We start from the raw sequence: 15061 nt of genomic DNA on the forward strand, positions 1-15061 counted from the left end.
AACTGTCTTTTTCCATTTCTTTACATATTTAACTATAAGTGTAGGGTGTAATATAGATTCAAAGACGATGGCTGCATTGCCAATATGCATAGATGGAGAGGAAGACAATCTGTTTTGTGTGTAGAATAAATGAAGGCCTACCAACGATGAATTAAACAGTTTTTTTGGATGATTTATTACCTCAACAATTAGATTACTTATCTCTAAAACAGTTGGAGCACTAAATTGGGTTATTTTAGGCACAAAAACATGTATTTTCCAACAAAATAGCAAAACAAAACCAAACAAAACCAAAACCAAAACCAAAACACGCAATGGCGGTTTTGCAAAACCAAAACCAAAACCAAAACACGACGGTAATCCAGATCCAAAACCGAATCCAAAACCAAAACACGGGGGTCAGTGACCATCTCTAATTATGATACCTATAACTCTTGTGCCTGTAAATGTTTATGACAGACTTACAGTAATATGATTATCTATAAACTATTAACAAAGTACCCTGTTTTGCTTGTACATGTGAGTAAATTTGTAGCATGTAGTTAATTTAGCACTGAAGTTACCTTTATATTGATGGAGGTACTCCTGGCATGTACCATAATTTGAGAATCTAAGGGGAAGTTTTTATTTGGCGCGAGGTGTCTCCGGAGCGTCTGCAGAAAACGCCTCGTGTCCGAGGTTTTACAGCCATAGAGTTGAGCAGCAAAATGAGCGGAGCTTCCAACCGTAATGGCTGGCACGTGCGCAATGTCTGCGTGCTATGTCACCGCCAATTGAATCTCCCCCTAAGATCTAACTTATGATTCACAGTTGTTTAAGTTGGTGGCCATCAAGGGATAAATTAACTGCAAATATGGCCTGGGTCTAAGTTGAAATGGCTAATGCCAAATAAACTGTGGTAGAATTACATAACAGGCTCATGATATTCTTATTCTATTTAGCTGTGGCTGCTACATTGTCTTTGTTGCAAAAGTCATAGACATAGACTTTCTGTGATTTCCTAACACAATTACTATTGCAAAGTTTTAGTTTCCCATTAGTTCTGTGCCCATTCTCTTGAGTGCACTGGCAGAAAGGTCTTTTCACTTTAATGTTCTGCTACAGCAGTCTGTGCTTGATAAATAAACAGAAAATGCAGTTGAAATGAAAGTGGCTTGGCTAAATTATTTATTTAGTTTATTCCGATTCTGTATATGCCATCGCCAATAAAATGTTGTTTGAGCACAATAGTCTCTGTCTGATTCCCATGTCTACAGTTTATGAAGGTCTTATCTGGTCTATAAATTTCATTTACATTTCTCAGTGTTTTCAAATTATGTGTTCTGTCTGGCTGCATTCAGCTCTGCTTCAATGCCAACCTGTTTTCTATTTTTTTTATTATTATTTTTTCCGTTTAATATTCCTTCACATGTAAACTTGCAGAGGTTAATATTGTTTTTTGTTTTTTTTTAAATGTTTTTTTTGTTTTTCTTAAATGTATGTGCGTTGTTATGAGTTATGATGGGAACACGGAGACATGCGTATTTAACTCTCAAGAGATCACATCAACTCTGTCCCCCTTCACATCACCTCTGTGCCCCTTCACATCACCTCTGTGCCCCTTCACATCACCTCTGTCCCCCTTCACATTACCTCTGTGCCCCTTCACATCAACTCTGTGACCCTACACATCACCTCTGTCCCCCTTCACATCCCTTCAACCACTGGTCCATTCCATAATGCAGCCCATAAATTATCCTGCCCCTGCTGTGTCCTCTCTGCAAGCCCTGGTCCCCTCCATGCTGGTGCCCATAAGTTCTCATGCCCCTGTTGTGTACTCCCCACAACCTGATCCACTGCGTGCATGGCTACTCATGTTCCTGGTCAATCAAGAAATATATGTGGGATAGGAACAAACAGAAAATACATAGAAAGGAACAAAATGAAATGGTCAGTCTGATAGGACATATAGGGTTGTATGGCACAGACAATAAGGTGGCTGGTTCTAGGAAAGCGACCAACTCCCACAAGGCACACCAGTTATGGGAACAATCCACTATAATCCAGGCCAGCCTTAACATCTAGGATTTTCCTGCGCAACAGTATGAAGTGGTACAAAAAATCTGCAATTTTCCATTGCCGTGACCATTACAGAGGCACTCTATAGCACGTCGCTTAGAAATTAATCAGCCCCTTAAAGATTTGTACTTAATCTATTGTAGATAAGTATAATAAAAATAAAAACAAGCAAAAAGAAAAAAATGCACCAATCAAATAGCTGGAAGCAGCAGGGACAAATTCAAACAACTGATTACTCATAAGGAAGACTATGAAACTCTTTATTTGCATTATATAGCTCAGGTTGGCAGTAGAATTTTTGTGTTTGATTCATTAAGGAATGCTGATATGTACCATATTTTGCGCAAAATTGCTTTGCATATGCTTCAAACACAAAGGACTATTTCAACACACTATGATGCTGGGGGGCAGACAGAGGGTGGGGGGGGGCGTATACAGCTTGTCAATGTAGAGTAAAGGCTATATAAATAAATGGTGATGATGATGATGATGATACTGCAACTAGTAATAGCCATCCCCTACTGGTAATAAGTGGTATCACAGGGCAAATATTATAACTGCCGCAGGAAGACCATGGATCTCATCTGTGGGACCTCTGTACAGTTGTATTATGTCCTAGACAATTCTGAAAACTCAGCGGAGATGCAATATCCCAGGAATTCCCAAAGACTTCCACCTGTCCTTCCTCTCTCCAGATTGGAGCACAAAACAGCATTTTGTTGAGCCGGGGATGCACTCTACAGAAAACAGTAACGCATATAAGTAGCACATACAGCAATATAATTATCCTGTCTGGGGTTGATCTTCACAGAAAGACGGGGTTTCGGAAGGTAAGGCTGAGTCAGCAACTGACCATTCAAACAGTGCAGCATAAAACAGAATCTTTAATGAATGAGCTATACACATGATAGATTGTGAATGCTTTACCCTAGCTGCCACTGAAGCATTTAAAACAAAGTGACTGCTCCATTTCCGCCGGGTGAGGTAAGTGCGGTCTAAATACGTGGACCCCTCGTATATAAAACACGCTCATTCTGGCAAGCAGATATGTACAGACATGTTGACAGCCAGGGGATCCAGCGAGTGCATGCTGGGCTTTGTAGTCCTACAAAAGCTGGAGAGCCGCAGGTTGTCCATCTCACACCAGAACACATGTAAATGGTGTAATTACCTGCTCCTGCGCTTTCCTGGAGGTCGGGGCATAGTCCTGCAGCAGAGTGGCCATTGTAAAGTATGTTGTGGACAACTCCCAGTAAACGGAATCCCAAACAGCTTGATGAGTCTCTCTGTTATCTACAGACTTCAATGCCTTGTGATAGTAATCAACGGCCTGTAAAGGGAGTAACAGATTAGGCTTCATTAACTCCCTATTACTAGGATGTTATTATTATTATTTATTTATTTATAAGGCGCCACAAGGTTTCCGTAGCGCCGAACACAGTACAAACAATGGACAGTACAGGGAATAACAGTACAGAACAAAAAACAACTAGTACCAAAACTTCAGAGGCTCCAGGCAAAGCAGATGTAATGGAGTAGGAGCAGAAGAGAAGGTAGGGAGACAGGAGGGAAAAGGGCCCTGCTCATAAGAGCTTACATCCTAAAGGGAGGGGAAACAGACGGCCGGCACAAAGGGAGTCAGAGGAGGGGAGCAAGCGTGCACCCCAACAGAGGAGGAGCAAGGGGATGGGAGCGAGCATGGAGAGAGGGTTAGGTGGAAGGCTGGTAGGCTTTAAAGAATTAAAGAATAATGTTAAAGAATATTGTATGCAACAATGTATCAGAACAAGTACCCATTTTGTTTCCTACCCTCCCTGGTCACCTTCAGCTACCCTGGTCTTCCCCGTAACTGCCCTTTGTAATATTATCTAATTTATGTTCCATTTTTGTATGGAACACGGTGGAACGGAGCACGGAAGGAGGACATATCTTTACAACAAAAAAAAATCCTCAAATACTTCCGTCCAAAATGATTTGTGTTTTAGTTTTGGTGGAGTTATTCTTTAAATATTAAGCAAATTGCATTTTAGGTTTAGTGGCCCTTATAACACATGTATAAAGCATGACAGACTTCCTATCCGCTATAAAACACAGCCATGTAACATGGATTCGTATCTGCTGGCGCAACAGCAACGTCTCCAACTCCCGATCCAACCGATAAGCTGCATAGCGGGGAACATTGGTACAAACTATAACAATGTGGCCTCCGCTGGTCTCCCTGATGTCGCCAGGTCCAATGAATTATCATTCAACTGCCAAAATGTCATTGTGTGTAGACGACTGTCGCTCCATCATTCTGCTTCTCAAATAAAATGATCGGATGTACGAGGAGTGCCCATTATACATTATTATTATACTATTAACATAGATTTAATTATGTGTACAATTACTACTAAGTTATGTAATATTATACTACACCGTGCCCTATATAACAGGACATGTTCAATACTCTGCCAACAATTATTTAGTAGTGATACAGTATAAAACTATATATAAAGTACAGCTTGGATCTAGCCGCCGTGATAATAAACGTATAGATTACTCAAAACATAAATACACAAATATTCCGATAAATGTGTATATTCAAAAAAAAAAACAAAAAAAAAAACAAAACAAACTTTCTCACCATATACTCGTATGCTTTAGTAAGTTTGTTCTCCGAATCTATCTATGTATACACACAGATATTGTTAGAAAGAACACATGTAAAAATAAAATTATGCATAATATAAATATATCAGTGTGGCTTTGAGTACACAAGTAATACAAGTCTCCCTTAATTAGCTGGAATTTTAATTTGTAATCCACTCCCTTTAAGAGTATTTTAGTGAGGGTCCCAACACCGTCCCGGTCCCCCCACTATTTCGTTTCCTAAGGAGGCTGGATCTCCCTTTGGCGCTGTTTGAGTGTCTCTGAAGCCGGAGAGATCCGACGCTATAAATAAAAGTCCTCTTACAGGGATGAGTGGGTGTTTACTATAAAATTTAAATAAACCGTGGAAACCCCCTTAGATTGGTTGCCATGACAACAACATTCCCACCTTATTGTAGTAGAGGGCTTCCTCGGGAGAGAACTCCCCTCTGCTCGTGTCGCTTGCACCGCCGCAGTGGGCTTGTGCACATATCCTCATCAGACGCCCACTGTTGCAGAGTAACAGCGCAATGTTTGTGGTGTCCTTAATGGTTTCAAAGTTAATTATTCCTTTTTTAAAGCTGTCAAAACTCTTCTTCCACAAGTCTTGCTCTGCGCTGGACAGCAGTTTATGCAGCTTCATCATTTAGATTTAGGGGCCTATTTATGAGGATTAAATGCCCCCAAAACTGCATTCTTTGGGGTATTGACACATTTTCAAGTTTCAAGGTTATTTATTATTAGAGGACGGCAGCAGATATCGGAAATATCTGGTGCGATCAGATCTCTTCCCTGCAGGCTTCGTACTCCTCCCCATAGTTATTCAGCCAGGCCATAAGAACCTGTAAGTAAAGAGATCACGATCACTTGGTCATAAATTGACCCCTTAGTGTATCTAATCTGTTACTAATTGTATTGTGATTATTGAACACAGAGATGACATTCAGAGCGGCAGAATCTTGGACCTGATTCATTAAGGATCTTAACTTAAGAAACTTCTTATTTTAGTCTCCTGGACAAAACCATGTCACAATGCAAGGGGTGCAAATTAGTATTCTGTTTTCAACATAAGTTAAACACTGACTGTTTTGTCATGTAACACACAAATACTTGATAGCTTATTTGTACACTGAAATTTAAAGTTGGTATTTGTGTGCTACATGAAAAAACAGTCAGTATTTAACTGATGTGCAAAACAGAATACTAATTTGCACCCCTTGCATTGTAACATGGTTTTGTCCAGGAGACTGAAATAAGAAGTTTCTTAAGTTAAGATCCTTAATGAATCAGGCCCCTTGTTACTGCAGGTGGAATTAGTTTTAGCTTTTCAGCCCACAAATGTAACGCTTAAAAATGACAGAGAACGCTGACAATATGTGAACATTTGTTATTTTAATGAGCTAGCAAACAATCCTCTATGTTCTTTGTGACTATGAATAGAATTCTGACAACAGTCAGCTTTATTTTAACTGACTACATTAAATAGAATCATATAAAACAGTATTTACAAAACATATATCACAAATATATTGGACAGGAAAACAGTTCTCTAATAAGTCTGAAACACGTCTGTTTGTGCATCCAAGTGGAAGAGGCGCAAAACCCTCCCGAAATGATTTGATCATGGGGTTGCTGAGGATCCATTCACTGCAGTCATTTGATCAGAGCGCAAAACAGTTATAAAACAGCTCTCTACTACAAAATAACACTGCGCTAAAATACAGAAACATATATCATTTCACACCATGTCTATATATATACAACAGAAATGACCCAGGGGTTACCCAAATAACCTGAGTGAGAAGTTTGAGGAAAACACAAAAGAATTCTGCTGTCAACTTGTTTCTCCTTTCTGTAATCTACCATACGTAAGGCCTGACATCGCCTATTCAGTAATACCCCATTCATACTGCAGCAGATTTTTGCCGGGGCAAGCCCAGACGACCAGCGCCGAGGTGCAGTATGAATGGTCCCAGGTCTAATTCCGGGGTCATTAGACCCGGGTCTTTTGGTTGAGTAATTCCCGGGTCTTCCCCGGGAAGCCTGCGCTATGAATGGTGAGACCCGGGTCTCACCAGACACAATGTTAAAGTAAATAAAACAAAACAAAACAAAAACATCACAAGAGGAGCCAATCAGAGCTCCTCTTGTGATGTTTCCATGGAGACCCTGTGTTCAGTATGAACGCGGTCTACCCGGTAATTTGATTCATATACGATAAACAACAGTTTGGTCAGATATTGCAAGAGTGTGTACGCTCCCACGATCATGTTTAATCATACCAAACACATCGCATCTGTTGATTTGGTTTTATACACTTCCTAAAAATCGCTATCGACGATTGAACGTTGTCAGGCAAATGTGGAAGTGTGTACACACACGCAACAAGTAGTGTAAGCAGATATCTGTAGAGTGTGCAGTCTTGATCTTTTCAACATTTGGTTATGATAGATTAAAATCACAGATCTGAAGGTATATTGTGTAGTTCTCTGTGTTCATGGGTCGGCATGCTCATCGGGACTTTGTCGTTTGTAAAATCGTTACAGAAATTGCATCTCAAGTAAAATGCAATAGTGTGTTTCCATCTTACTCAATTGCTTTTTCTGGTTTTAGGCTGCTATGGTGTAGATGGGGAAAGTGATTCCATCATGAGTTCAGCTTCTGAAAATTCCACCGAGCCCTGGTTTTGCGATGCCTGTAAGTGTGGCGTATCCCCTAGCTGTGAGCTGTGTCCAAACCAAGACGGGATATTTAAAGAGACCGATGCTGGAAGGTAAGACACTCATTAACCACTTGTCTCTTGTGTGTTATTTCTAAATATTCCAATATCTTATCTGTATTTTTTACCAAATATCTGCACATATTTTTTTTTATTTTTTTTTGCTGTGAAGTTAAAAAAAACTTTGCTAAAATAATAATAGGATAACTTCAAGACCTTGGACTATAAATTGTGGTTAATTGGCTACAATGAGACCACCAACTTAAATCAACCTCTTTCAACAGTTGTTGGCTCTGGGTATGCTTGCTATGTAGTACAATGAGCTGTAGTGTAATGAAACAATGTTTATTGACCATAGGGAACAATTAAACATTGCTGTCTGTATTGGTCAGAAATGGATGAAATGCTGAATTTGGAAATTACGCGTAAAGGTTTGGTAGTCATGGATTTAGTACTATAATAGTACAAATTAAAGAGCGAGTAGCAAATGCTGTGTATTAGAGCTGAATATCTCTTGCATTTCTCTGCAGCAGGTTGGTAAGTTAGGTAGGTGGCTCTGTAACTGACAGATAGTGACTGACAGATTTGCAGACTTGCGGTGTAGAAGTCTACTGTGTGAATTGGTGGATTTATACACAAGAGCAGGACCAGTGATGACTAATCTGCTCAAATGATTGCATCCTCAGCTTTTTCATCTATGTCAAATCCCATTAGGAGATTGTCCAAAATATGTCATGATGTTTATGGGGTGTTTTTTTTTTTTACCTTCATGGTTTCCTATTTAAAAAATTTAAATGTTGTGTTTTACCAGACCTTTAAAATCCATCTCTTCTGGAGAGCTATTCTAGCTACTGGACTTCAGTGGGATTCTCGCCTTTTGGTGTGTTTGTGTGTGTGTGTGTTATGCAGCCTACTGCCTCCTTAGTCCAGGCTAGACCTGTGGCAGTTTTCTGATATAGCCCTTCCAACCCCTAGTTGTGCTAGGGAGCTTCTGAGATCACTATGAAAGAAACTTATTCTGACCATACAGGCAATTGGCCCAATATTACATTGTGTGCGGCCCGAAACTGGGCAGCACATTGGCTAAGTGTTTAGCACTTCTGCCTCACAGCACTGGGGTCATGAGTTCAATTCTCGACCATGGCCTTATCTGTGAGGAGTTTGTATGTTCTCCCCGTGTTTGCGTGGGTTTCCTCCGGGTGCTCCGGTTTCTCCCACACTCCAAAAACATACTGGTAGGTTAATTGGCTGCTATCAAATTGACCCTAGTCTCTCTCTGTCTGTCTGTGTGTGTATGTTAGAGAATTTAGACTGTAAGCTCCAGTGGGGCAGGGACTGATGTGAGTGAGTTCTCTGTACAGCGCTGCGGAATTAGTGGCGCTATATAAATAAATGGTGATGATGATGATAATGCTTGATAATAATCCAACCAAAATTGATTGGATTGTTGCCGGACATGTTGGTAATTGCGGTTGGAAGATGACACCGGTCATCCTCGCCAGCACTAACCAGGCTGATTCATACCAGAAGTCACTGGCCATTTAGCCTGAAGGGCTGAAAAGCTGGGCTACGTCTAATATGGCCACCTCCATCTATCGCAGAATTGGAAACTGACCTGAGTGACAAGAAGTAGAGTTGACCAATGTGCTATGAGCTTAACTGTTCTAATTACAGCCTCCTCTTCTTTGACTTTCCAGCAGAGCCCGCTAGTGCTAGTACAAGTGACTACTGGGGGTATATCAGGAAACGGTGGGGTTTACACCCTTTGATGCAGTAGTCTATGGTAAGATGTGTTTAAACATCTACCCTCTGCCAAAAGCGGAAATCTCTACAATATCTAGCAAAGCAAACGAATTATAGAGCAAATTGAATACTTGAAAATAATGGTTCATGCTCCTATCTGCCATTTCAAATTTCTGCTGCATTATTCTGTAGGGAACGACAAGAGGTCTTTATTAGCTTGCAGCCTTATAGGTAACACGCACACATGTTTTTTTAAAAACCATTTGGTTCACACACAGAGGCCTGACCAATGATGCTACTGCAAGCCTATAGGGGATCATTTCTGCCTTATCTTAATTTGCTTTTCAACAATCCCAGCAGAAACTTAGTCGCTGACTACAAGCTGTGAGACAGGACATTCTCCATGTCACTTTACTTTTAAACAATGCAGCATTAACATTTACAAACCTAATGGTTTATGTTGAGTTCACTTTTAAAAATCAGGTCTTTTTAATTCCTACATGTTATATAGACTGTGCTATGGATCCTGCTCCCCGCTCACTGTCTAATTCAACATCTGTCATCATATCTGTAAGTGAAATAGATGAGAAAGTAAAAGGGAGGATTATACTTCTCTGATTACCCAATTTGTCTTAATTACAAGATTTTGGACCATGTGCCACCAAAACAAACGAGCAAAGCTGTGTAAGGAACAGCTGAAAGCGCATCTGCACTGGAACTGGAAGACGTTCCCTTGCCTCATTTTAGAAAGTCTCGATCTGCAGTTTTCTCTAAGGCAGTCGGAACACAAAAGGAAAAAAAAAAGAAAAAAGAAAGCCACACTCTCGTGTTGCAAAACAGCGTCATTAAATTTGTAGTATGGGCATGACATGTACAAAACCATTTGAAGAAGGTCAGTATGAAGGATGCAGCCAGCTGTTAGGTTTATCACAGATAAACTCCTACAGAGTGCTGCAGCATTTAATACACCAGTGGAGCATGAACGGAATGTGCAAATTAAATTGAGAAGCAGCTGCTTGTTGAAGATGTGTATCTTTATATTGAACTCTGCAGGATACACACCCGAGGTTGCATTAACCTCATATGATACATCTCAAAAGTAAAATTCTTGCCCCATTTGTTTTATTATTATTATTATTATTATTTGTTTTTCCTTTTTTTTTTTTATATTTCATTTATTTTTTATAATGTTGGCAGCTAATTCTACCTCTCTTAGGTCTGTCTTGTAGATATCTGTTATGGCATGTTATTTCTATGAATCATTTATGCAGAAAATAATGATAGCTGTTTAGAACGTCTTGTATTTTGATTTTAAGGCTGATGAACCGGTTGCCTCTGGATTTGTATTTAGTGAACCTGTTAACTACACACTACCTAGTTTTAGGGAGTTGAATTCATGTCTAAGAGAATCCAGCCTATCCGTTGCTGAGGAACCAATGGCATTGGCCTAGTGGTTGGCACTTCTGCCTCACAGCACTGGGGTCATGAGTTCGATTTCCGAACATGGTCTTATCTGTGTGGAGTTTGTATGTTCTCCCTGTGTTTGCGTGGGTTTCCTCCAGGTGTTCCGCTTTCCCCCCACACTCCAAAAACATACTGGTAGGTTAATTGGCTGCTATCAAAATTGACCCTAGTCTCTCCCTCACTGTCTGTCTCCCTCTCTCTCTCTGTCTGTCTGTCTGTGTGTGAGTGTGTGTATCGATATTAGGGAATTTAGACTGTGAGCTCCAATTGGGCAGGGACTGATGTGAGTGAGCTCTCTGTACAGCGCTGCAGAATTAGTGGCGCTATATAAATAAAATGATGATGATGATGATACTGTGGGGGCAGCCATGTGGAAAGCTGTTTATTAGGAGTTGGTGACAGCACTTTGCAGCAAGTCAGTTCGTTAGGAACTTCTAAAGGCAGGAGGAAGGTTGCTTTTCTGTATGTTTATAGAAGCACAGGGAGTAAGTGTGTGGCTGAAGAGAATTAGGTATTAAATACTGTGACAGGATGGACCGCCTATGCCACCCTGTCTGTTGTTGCTGGGAACCGGCTGGGCTTACTTTGCCACCGTTCCCTTTCGTTATCCAAAAAGCGCCCTCTTACGGCAGTAGGAGGGGCTTACACAAGCTGCCACCACCGGACTCCTTACCGGCATCCAGTACCGGGTTTCTTCTGGATCACTTACGCTGCTAGCGTGTCTCCTTGCTGGGGTACCTAGGCTGGTAACTCTGGACCTCTTACTATGGATCCGGGTTGCTGTGAATGGATCCCCCCTGGCCTATCACACTAGGGCAGGGCTGCTGGGTAGCGCAGAGCGTTGGCACTGGAAAAGCTTGGGTCCAAACCGCAGAGACAGCCGGAGAACGGATTAGATTTTAGGGTCTAATCTGTAGATCACAGGAAAACCGCAATATTGAAGATAATTCCAAGCAGGTCTTTAAAGCAAGATGTTTATTGCTCACACACACTGGTGGAAGGTCCCAGTATGATCAGATCAAATGACAATTCAGAAGAACACTAACATGCTCACAGAGCTCCTCTTTTATACAGTTCAGAAATAGTCTATTTTTAGAAAGAGGATATTCTCTATTGACACAAACATGAATTTACATACATTTCAAGGCTAACAAAATTTACACTTATCTAGGAAATTCACTCTGGCAAAGGCCACACAGTAACGACCCCCTGATGAGGTCTTTGGCCAGAGCAGGCATGACACTTCATCACAAAACTTCGTTAGCACTTTCTGCTATCAGACTTCCTTGCACATATGCCTAATTGGAGGTTTCCACAAGCAACCTTACAAATCCTAAACAAAGACACTTCCATACTAAATACATCCCAATACACACAAGACCTCCATCCACAAAGGCCTATTGTATCAGTTATATGCATCATAAATAGGCATTTCCTATAGCAGGGTTAAACAGAGACAAATTTCTTTCCTGGTCTCAGAGATAACGACTTCCTATCTTACACTAAACAAGAATAAGTGGAAATGTAATTACATAAATAAGTGCCCTGCGCTATTCGCTTTAAATACATTTTTCACCCAAAGTTATTTAATAGTGATCCAGTCACAAATACCTTTGTTGAAAACTGTACTGACTTAATAATTTATACCTCTCAAAAGTATAGTTCAGGTCATTAACTACTAGATTCTCTGTGAATGCATTATACATGTCTTCTTAGGGTAATGTATCAGTAGGAATTAAACATTGGCTTTTAAATGCCTCATTAAAGCACTGATACATAATAATGAACATAGACTAGATTGGAGCAGGGGGCTTTCCTTCTGATTATCCGTTGCCGGACTGTCTGTAAAAAATACTAAAAAATGTGCAGCAGAGCCCTATGTAAAGGTGTGTGCAATCTTATTTTCCAACTAGGTGTTTCATCACTACCACATAGTGATGTGTAAGAGTCCTTGTAAGGGCTACATTTGAGCACCGGAAAAGATGTGCTGCAGCAGCTATACACAACACCCAGAAGTAAGCGTTTTCAGTTGCCTTCGAAGGAGCCTGGTGATGACTGAAAAGAGTTAAATAATGTAGTTAACTTATATAATCAGAACTCCCAGTTTTACACAGCAATTTTTGTTAGGATGTGCAGCCGCTGCATTCAAAATAGATTGTAGGGTTAAGAGTCTGATTTTGGGAAGACCAATGAGGAGGAAATTAGGATACAGGAGATGAGTTCATTAATTAAAGTTTTTGCAGTGTCTTGTGTGAGATATGTACGTATTCTGGAAATGTTTTTAGATGTATTTAACATGATTTAGATAGTCAATGTGGGGAACGAAGGGTAGTTGCGAGTCAAGAATCACACCTAGACAGCGAGTGGGGTGGGATTTATGGTCATGTTGTCAACAGAAATAGACATGTCAGGCAGGAAGCTTCTGTTGATGGGTGGGAATATTATTCATCTTGTGTTTGAAAGATTGAATTTGAGTTGGTGAGAAGATATCCAAGAAGAAATGGCATAAAAACAGTCAGTAACACAAGACATCACAGTTAGTGATATAATTGTTTATCATCCGCATAGAAAGGATAATGAAATCTAAAATTAGTTTTCCAAGAAGTGGTGAGAATAGCAGTGGACCTAGGACTGAGCCTTGTGGTACTCCAACTGATAAAGGAAGCAGAGCAGAGGTGGATCCAGAGAAATTAAAACTTAAAGAACAATTTAGATAGGTAGGATGAGAACCAGGTTAGGACAGTATCTTGAAGACCTAGGGATTGTAGTGTTTGTATGAGGACAGAGTGGTCAACAGTGTCAAATGTAGCAGAGAGATCCAGGTGTATGAGAAGAGTAAGCCTTTAGTTTTAAATTCAAGAAAAAAAAAAACAATCGCAATAATAGCTGTCAGGAGAGTCATCCATGTAAATACATCATATGTGCTAACCATGTTAAGGAGCTAGAGCCAAATATGTCCACGCGTAGCTATCCATTAAAATACACAAATAGGGCCTGCATAGTTTACCCATTGGCCACAGTGGTGCACCTAGACAATGTATGCATGTTACAGGGTGAGGGTTAAAATTTGACATATGACCCTGGGGGGAGGGGGTATCCGCAGACTTAAGTATTCGAGCCACCAAGCCATCAAACCATATAGCCTCAAATTTCTTAAGAGCCTGTCTGCTGGTATACACAAACCTCTCATGCCCAATAGTAGTGTTGACCCGATGCGATTACCACCAAACCGACATAAAGAAGCCCTACAAGTAAAATCCGATTTTAGTGTAAAACCGATGTCAAAAGAAGCACTATTACCTTTTAGCTGACTGTAGAGATCTCCGATTGGATCACGATGCTGACAAGAAGTTATTGTGATTGGACAAGTCTTCGGCCCTGCAGCTTTATGTCATAGCGACGTCTGTTAACAGAAATTTAAAGCGGCGATGTGGGGACCCCTAAGGTTCAGTGTTTAAACACTTAACCCGACATTGCCGCTTTAAATTTCTATTAAGTGTTTAAACACTTAACCTTAGGGGGCCCCACATTGCCACTTTAAATTTCTGTTAACAGACATTGTGATGACATAAAGCTGCAGGGAGGAAGACTTGTCCAATCGCAATAACTTCTTGTCAGGATCGTGATCTAATCGGAGATCTCTACCGTCGGTAAAAGGTAATTGTGTTTCTTTTGACATCGGTTTTACACTAAAATCGGATTTTACTTGTAGGACTTCTTCATGTGGGTTTTTTCAACACCAACAAACCGTACCCAACCCGTGTTGACCAATGCTTTCCAGTTTTTTATTGTGGGGCTTGCTGGAGCCAGCCAGCTATGTTGGCGTTCGTCATCATAAACAATTGATAAATGTAGAGTTGTGTCGGCTTGTTGACCTTACCCTTTGGACGCAGCCCAAATAAACAAGTGGCTGGTGACCGAAGAGGAACCCCAATTCCAGTTGTTTTAATACAATGAGTGACCCTGTGAATCTAATAGGGGTCAGGTAAGCCCTATGTAAAATAAAATCTTGTTCTTGTTGTAACTTTTAAGGCGCTGTGTTAACACTAGAGCTATTCAGGACAGTTCTCCAATCCTTATTAGTTAGAGGACCTATATCTAGTTACCACAGATATCTCAGATCATCCAAATCACATATTGTTGATTCATATAAGAAATGTGAGTACATATATGAAATCAAACCCTTGTGGCCAAGGGCCTGTAGTTGCTTTCTCAGTGGGGCTATAACAATTGCTGGTAGTTTCCCCTTAAATTGTATTATAGCATGCCACAATTGAAGATAAGAGAAGAATATTGTTCTGGGTATGGAGAATTCCCTAGACAACTGAACAAAGGATTTGAGAATAGCCGTGTCATATAATTGGCCAAGAACCTTTACACCATATTCAGACCAGCGTCTGGACCCTTCCACTGTGTCTAATTCCTTTTAACGTCTTTGTTCCCCAA

Source organism: Mixophyes fleayi, unplaced genomic scaffold, assembly GCF_038048845.1.
Source record: "Mixophyes fleayi isolate aMixFle1 unplaced genomic scaffold, aMixFle1.hap1 Scaffold_53, whole genome shotgun sequence".
NCBI classification, from domain to species: Eukaryota; Metazoa; Chordata; class Amphibia; order Anura; family Limnodynastidae; genus Mixophyes; species Mixophyes fleayi.